Here is an 8491-nt window from a genome sequence, read left to right on the forward strand (position 1 = left end):
TCTGTCTGTCTCAACACAATATATTGTGTTATTGAGATACATGTGTATCTTTCTTTAATACATGGTATTAGGAAAATTGGATATCCACATACAGAAGATGTAGTCTAGACATACATATAGTATCTCACCACACACTACACTTAAATAAAAATGGATCAAAAATTTAGAATTTAAAAGTGGATTATCTAATCTCCTGGAAGACAAAATAGTTGAAACTTTTGAGGAAGTGCATTTAAGAACTTTGTGAACAGAACCACAGTGGCACAAGAAATAATACCAATAATTAACAAATGGGATCATATCAAATTAAAACACTGCACAGCAAAGGAAACAATCAATAGAGAGAAGAGACAATGTACAGAATGGGAAAAACTTTGGTCAGCTATTTAATGGAGCAAGGACTATCAATTAGAAAATATAAAGAGCTCAAGAAATGTAGACTTCCCAAAATAAAGGACCCAATAGAAAAAGAACAACCACAATGAACAGAGTTTTCTCAGAAGTATAGATGGCTAATAAATATATGAAAAAGTGGTCAACATTCTTGCCCATCAATAAGTGTAAATTAAACCATGGAGATACCATCTTACCCTAGAAAGAATGGCTATTATAAAAAGCATCTAATAGCAAATTATGGTGAGAATGTAGGGATGAAGGAACTCTTCTAATAGTTGGTGTTGATTTAAAGTAATGCAACTGCTATAGAATTAAAGATTCCTCAAAATACTGAAAATATAAATTCCATTTGACCCAACTCTTGCCCCATAGGTATCTTCCCAAAAGAGTTAAGATCATATTATAGGAATATATGCATATCCATGTTTCTGGATACACAATTTAGAATAGTTAGATCTTAAAAGTAGCACGTATGTCCAACAGATGAATGGATAAGGCAAATGTATTTATGCACAATGGAGTACTATGCTGCTGAAATGAAATATAAACTTGAGGTGTTCATAGGTGAATGGATACAAATGGAGTACATTATGTTAAGTAAAATAGCCCAGACACACAAGCTCAATTATCACATGTCTTCTCCTGTATTTGAATCACAAAACATATGTAAATACACAAATGAAGAGCAAAATAGAAGAGAGATAAATAGGAAGAAGAGAGCTCATATACTTTCTCTAATTACTTATTTTGTTGCTTCAAAAATATTTTAATATATACTAATTTTTGTCACTAAGATGACTATGTTATAGAAAAGAAAGTTTTATGTTATTATCTGTTTCATTCTCTGTAAAAAATCTCTAGTGTATGGCTCGTATTCTGAATTAACTATAGTTACTCTTACTATTTTGTTTTGAATTTTTGTTTTTTAATAAAATAAAGTGACTCACTGAAGATTCAGAGACAATTTCACTTCATGAATCAAGTGGCATGAAATTTTACTCTTACCATGAGAAACAGTGAAATTTCTATTAAAAGTAGCCTTAAATGACATCCGTAACAAAGTCTGTTACGTTCATTCAACTTTCCTAAATTGGCAGTCAGTAAAACAGCATTTTATTCATCAGGAAATGATATAGAGATGAGAAATGTGGGAGTCAGGATCTGATGTGGTTGGTAGAAGTGTGAAAGCAGATGAGCCTGGAAGTGTCAAGAACAGGAGTCAAACTCTAATCCTAAAAGGGACACTTGCCATCTGACTTTGCCAGTCCTATGGATAACCTGCTACTATGATGGACTACTGGACTATATTGGATTATTTTGCTGAATTCACACATCTACAATATTTAAATGGCAATGGAATACCCATCTCTGACAAAACTAAACAAAAAAAGGGGATACAAATGAAGGACCATTTTGTTTCTGTACATACAAAATAGTTAAGATAGCTATACAGCTTCTTTCTCTTAATTCAGTGAGAAGAAAGATTTGTACTAATAGTGTTTGGACAGGATATTATGTCTGCATCATGTACTATGAATAACCACTATGAAGACAACAATATGCAATGTATTAATTATTGAAACTGTCCTACTAATCGATTTTGCAACTGTCTCATTGTTATTTGCTTCTCAATAAAGTTAATTAAAAATAAAATTTTTTTAAAAGCATTGCCATGGATTTAGGTAATTATCTTGGATACAGAAAGTGGTGTATTTTGCAGTCTTGTAGAACATGACACAAATCTTTGTCCACTTTTCAAGGAATTTATTCAGAAGTTGAGAATATGAATAATGAGTAAGAGTGTCTATTAGAAATGACTTTCAGTCTCATATCATAGCTTTCTGTCCTGGTTATTTTTCTGTTGCTGTTGGGATGAAATACCTGATAACCAAAGTAAAGAAGGAAAAGTCTATTTAGTTCACAGTTTTGGAGGTTTAAATACATAATGAGCTGGCTCCAAGGCAGAGAGGCACATGGCAGAGGAACAATAGTTCATGGTGACAGAGGACAGAAAAGTCAAGAAGAGCAAAAGGGAGGAACCACAGAAAACAAGCCTCTTCCCTTCACTTATATTGTGTGCCGGCTACCACCTAGGATGGGTGTAGAACTCACACCCATAATCCCAGCATTGGACCATGAATTATTCACAAACTTTAGAAGACCACCCCATGACTGAATGAGGCCTTGGTGGGTATCTGGACACAAACCGTAACACTATACAAAGAAGAAATGACAAAATTCATAGGTGATGATTGCATTTCTCTCTAAATTATCTAGTTTTAAAAATTCCGACAGAAGGAAAAAGGCTAAAGAAAGTCAGCAGTCTTTGATAGTAAGTGGTAACCAGTAACTGGGAGCATTTGATACATTGTATTATACAAAAGGCTTTCTAATTTTTATTTAGGGATTCATTTTTGGTTGCTTTCGGAGATCTTCTTCCTTTCCGAGCTGCTCAGGAAAACACAAAGGTCAAAAATGGCACTGCGTTATTGTCAGAAATGGAGTGAGAAGTTTGGGAAAGAGAGCTCTTTTTAATAACTTAATTCTTCAAATTACTGTATTCTTACTTCAAATTTTGGGAATCTTTCCACTGTTAATCCATGCTCTGGTTCTGTTTTTTCCTGATGATAAAATATGATTTAGAAAGAAAATATAACTTGAACCCATGATTGAAAGATTCTCTCATTTATCTTTTTTTTCCCACATTTTAAAAGCCAGATATATTTTAAAAGATGGCATAAGAAGTAAATTATGTAGTGAAGAAGCATGAAATAAGGCTGAAAAAGCACATCTGAAAGGAGGACTAGAAGATGAAGATATAGGACTAGAAAGAATTGTTCTTTTCTTTCTAACACAGGAGGGAAGAACAGACATATTGAAATTATTTTCTCAAGTGAAACTTTCTGTCAGTGCAAATGATTAACACTGGCTTCTTTTTTCTCTTGTCCAGGGCAGTCTTCACTCTCCTCGTCTTCTGAGAGGTATTTAGTCTTCTGTTGTGTAGAAGCAATATGTTATGGCAACAGCCAGAACTGAGATGGCTGGGATAACCCAGTTGGTCTGCCACCTGGAAGTAGATTCAACAGTAGTAACAAGAATTTCCAAAGACTTGGCTAACTTTGATCTGTCATCAGGATGGACCTCATCAATGATGTAAGCTTTAGACAGTTTTCTAGCATCGGTCAAATGACCAACATCTTCAAAATTCTCCGTAGCATCACCCCCAGCTTGTTCTCTTAAGACTTCCTTCCTGCCAGGATGCTGTTCCTGAAACTTGGTCAAATCGTACACCTTGTGCCGCAGGATCACCCACGTGATTTTGCTATCTTTGTGCTTTTGAATCTCTTCCCAACTACAGTATTTTACAGCCTGGTCCTCTGGCTCGGCCATCTTGGTAAGCAATGAGCCACTCCAAGTCCAGAACACACTACTATAATGGATGTAACACCGTGAGCTTCTCAGCCACCTCCAACCTGGACATTCCCTGTGCTTCCCGGCCCAGTGCCCAGGCTCATTTATTCTTATACGTATTAATATTTCATCTTTGGTGTTTCTAAGTCAGAATCCTGGCAGGATTAAAGGGATTATTTATAGATCTGTGAGTGGGGTTAAAAGAAATAAGGAAGAACGTGGATCATTGAACACTAGCAACAGCTGCAAAGGTGATTGTCTCTAGGCTACCCTGGCTGGTCAGAGGAAGCACTTAGTGGAACTCCCATAAGGCAAGAGCTGAGGAAGTAGGTTTGATTAGTCAGAGCTGCATTCCTAGGTAGCAAAACACACCATGATAAGAAATGGTCCACCAATGCGCTACTAGGGTAACTAAAATGGCCAAGCCTCTCTCCTCTCTTTTCCATCTCCTGCCTTGCTGAGTATCATAGGAGATATCCACTGAAAGCCTTGCTTTCCAGGGTCCCGTGTCATTTAGCCTCACAGTTCTTGGATCATTTGGGAAGACTGGAGGACAGAAATGACCACAGTGAGTCAGTGATTCTCTCATCTGTCTTTGCCCTTTGCAATGCCAGTGCCAGTTGGACAGGTGAAAGATGGTGCTGCTGGTGGCCCTGACGCCGGCCACTTCTTTTCCATATAAGAGTAGGATAGATTCTTCATGCTGTTAATTGGCTCTCTGTCCTAACTTTTTTCTTACTCCGTGAACTTTGACGTCCTTGGACAACTTTAATTCCCCCGATTGAATGAACTAAAATACTTCGCATTTCCCTGTTAGGTCGTGAGAGATGTTTGACAGTTTTAATTGCTACTTTGAGTAGCTTCATATCTCTCATTACAGTACCTATGTAATATGTACCTCACAATCTGTTTGGTTATTGCTAGTACAGATTTTATACCTGCCAACCATGCTGAATTCTTTTATTTAAATGTTTTATTGATTGTTTTGTTTTCCATCTTGGTAATCATTACTGGAAAGAATGCATATACCTCTTGTTCTTTTTCTCTGCATATACCATATGTTGTATGTTTATCAGTAGTGTTGGTAGCATTTTATAAAATCATGATTTGTTTTAAGATAAACCTGTAGATTCTCCATTTTGCCCCAATGTTTGTTACTGTATTTTCAGATATAAAAATCTTTACAAATGTAGGAATTATCCCTCTGCTTTTAGTTTTCTGAGTTATTTTAAAAAAAATTTGGAGTGAGCCTTAACAATTACAATTTATGATCTATTGAAATGGTGGTACATTTTCTCCTTTAATTCCTTAATGTGATATGTAGATAGATTTCTTAATGTCAAAGAGGTTTTCATGATTTCATTAGCTTATTCATGATTATTTTATTTTATAAACTTTGATTACATTGGCTAGAAGGTTTTGATCTACTACCAGTTTGACTTTGAATTGAATCTATAAAAGATATTTAATTATTTTGTTGGTTTTTCATCTCATTAAAGTTTTCAAAAAACTAGTTTGTAATTTTCTCCTTTGTTTCTATGTGTTCTATTTTTGTTTGTTTGTTTTCTTGCTATTAGGAATTGAACTCATAACTTTGTGTTTGCCGGGCAGACATTTGTCCTCCTGAGCTACCTCCCCAGCGTATGTGTTTTATTTTTAAATTACTTCACTTATCTTTATTATGATTTTCATTCTAGTTTCTTAGTATGTGCTCTGTTTCTCTTTCCTTCAGTTTCCTTCATTGTTCATTTCCACACATTTTAAATGTTCTGTTGTATGATTTTAAAGCCACAAGTTTCCTACTAGGATATCACCTTATCTATGGCCTAAAACTTCTAATGAAATGTTTTCACTGTCTTTTACTTCTTAGTGTTTTGAGATCGCCTTTAAATTTTTCCTTTGGCTTAGTATTAAGTTACTTAGTTTGTATACATATGCAGCTTCTAAATTTACTTTTATTATTGATCTATATTTTTTGCCAATGGCCAGAGAATATAACAGGCAAAATTTTACTTGTTAATTTACTTGATTGTGAAGTTCTACAGAATTAGTTTTTGTGAGCAATTATAATTTGAAGAAATATGTCTATTGGTTGTCAAAGTCCATGTAAGTATCAATGTTAGTGTTAATATTTTAATGTTTTTCAATTTTTGCAATGCTCTATTTATTTGGCTCTGAGTGAGATATATTAAAATCTCTGATTTCAATTGTTAGCTTTCTTTTATTCTTCATTTTCTCTCAGTTGTGACTATGTTTTTTGAGTCCACAGTATTGGGTGTATATCATCATGATTCATGTATTTTTCAATATGCTTTTCATTTTTTAGGATATATTTTTGCTCTGTTACTTTTTGTGTCTTAATTTCTAATGTTTATGATATTAGTATTGCTATTTGGGCTAAAGTTTGATTCACTTTCTCATTTATTTATTTCTCCTATGATTATTTGAAAGCTTTAGAAAGTTTGTCTTTCACATGTGCTTTTTAACCCATCTGAATTGATTTTTAGGCATGATACCAGATGGGGATCCGATCCGCATTATTTTTCTCCATAGAGTCAACTTCTGCATTTTCCCCAACTACCCTAAATGTCAGCTCTGTAGTAGAGCTAGTTTGCAGGTACATGTGGTACCAGTCTGGGATCTATTTGACTATCTTTGCATCTCATATCCTGGACTTACTTACTCATTTTATAATAAGTCTTATCATCACAAAGGGCAACTCCTCCAAGGTATTGTTGGATATCTTTCATTCTTTCTCCACCTTACATAAGATTTCTTTTTAAATATGGAAGAGTCTTTTTTCTCCTCCTGTTTCTTATCCTCTCTTCTTTCTATTCCTTCTTCAGAATGCTTTTAGCTAGTATTTCAATTATTTTGCTTCTTTTTTTTATCCATATGGCCATTTTCTTGATTTACTGCGATCTTCCTTAGGGATACTTATTACATTTTTGCAATCCCTAATGCAATAGGGATTCACCTAGAGCACTTGGTATTGTCTGTTCCTTCCATCAGTGCTGTGTTATCTGTAGGGCTGAGGTGACAGGCACATGATGAAAGGGAGCGCCCATATGTATTGCCGCCAGCTTCTTTTATGTGCAGCTCTCTTACAGCTGCTGTGGTTTAGATAATGTTTGCCCCCTGAAGTTTCATATGCTGGATGCTTAGTGTCCAGTTGAGGTGGTAGGACCTTTAACAGATGAGTCCTAATGGAAGGTAAGTAGGTGATGGGACCGGTACCCTCACAACTGGATTAGCACAATTGGATTAGTGCTGTTTTGAGGGAGTTAATATGTGATTGAATTAGTTCCTATAAAAACTGGGTTGTTCTAAAGCAAGTTTGCTTTCTTGGCTCACCCTGCCTTCTCCCTTGCCTCCGTCTTACTGTGTGATGCTGTTCTCCCCGATGCCCTTGCCAAAAGCCAGTGCCAGCACCTTGCTATTGGACTGCCAAGACTGTGAACTAAATAAACATCTTTTCTTTATAAAGTCTCCAGCCTCAGGTATTTTTTTTTTTTTAGCGATGAACAATAGACTAAAAAAGGCACAACTTCCAGGCTAGCACAGCTTCTTAGCATGTGGAATTCCTCCTTTCCACATCCTGCTATGTTCTGACAGTTATAGTTTCAGTGCGATTGTAAAGATTCTACGGGAACATTCCTCTGGAAACTCTGAGAGGCAGCATCGGGCAAGAAAATGTGGCTCATTTTTCTTATTGTCCATAGTCCTGTGGGGGAGAATGGAAGGAGGATGAAATACTCTTTTCTGCTTCTTGCGCTCTTTAAACCAGCCTCATAGCTATAAACTCCTTCCAAATACTGGTCTTAAATAAGTGGTAGGATTTTTAATCATTGTTATAAGCATTTTCCAAATCTCTGAAGTCCAGAGATATTTTAGTTGGAAAGCAGAGAGGCTAGATCAACACCCTTCAGAGTGAAAACACCCAGTTTTACCATTTTTCGCATTAAACATGTTTATGGCTTTTGGCCACACACACACAAACACACACATCCACCAGATATTGAGTGTTGAAATTGTAATTTTTAAATATGTTTGAATAAGATCCAAATTTTAATTTATGAATATTTTCCCTTTTCATGGGCATGTCATCAGTACCATGAAAACCCTAGAAGTAAAATAAGAGGTGCATGCCAAATCACATATGATGCTGAAACAAGTTCAGGTATCTTTTAAGTCTTCACTATTTCTGTTTCTCATATTTATTTCAAGACCATAATAGTTTCATGAAATTCTTCCAGAAGGTCAAATATTTTGTTTTTGATTTATAACCATTCTTTATAATTAAATATACTTGATGTAATATGATAACCTAATGCCATATTAATATTTAGATAATCTTTTAGTGCTGATAATAAACAAATATATCCTATTTCTATATTCTGAAGTTCTAAACTGAAACAAAATTCACTATTAGGGCCAAAGGTTATCTTTGTATGTTCTTGTAACAGGGCCTTATCTACTTATAAAGAATATGTAATAAAGAATTTTAAGAACATAAAAGGAGCTAGGCAGTATTACTGAATAGTTGAGTGAATATTAAAATTTTTCTAACCTTCAGCTTTCTAATGTAGAAAATGTAAATTATGCTAATACCCCCTTTATAGGACTTATTTGACTTTTATGAAGCTTAAACAGGGGCCAGGAAGGTGGCTCAGTAAAGTAAGTG

General features: G+C 35.1%; 1 pseudogene; it reads right to left on the reverse strand.

Annotated features, from left to right (window-relative positions):
- Positions 1-3381: 3381 nt before the first annotated feature.
- Positions 3382-3786, reverse strand: LOC101588370 (annotated as a pseudogene).
- Positions 3787-8491: the final 4705 nt, after the last annotated feature.

Source organism: Octodon degus, unplaced genomic scaffold, assembly GCF_000260255.1.
Source record: "Octodon degus isolate 3935 unplaced genomic scaffold, OctDeg1.0 scaffold00059, whole genome shotgun sequence".
NCBI classification, from domain to species: Eukaryota; Metazoa; Chordata; class Mammalia; order Rodentia; family Octodontidae; genus Octodon; species Octodon degus.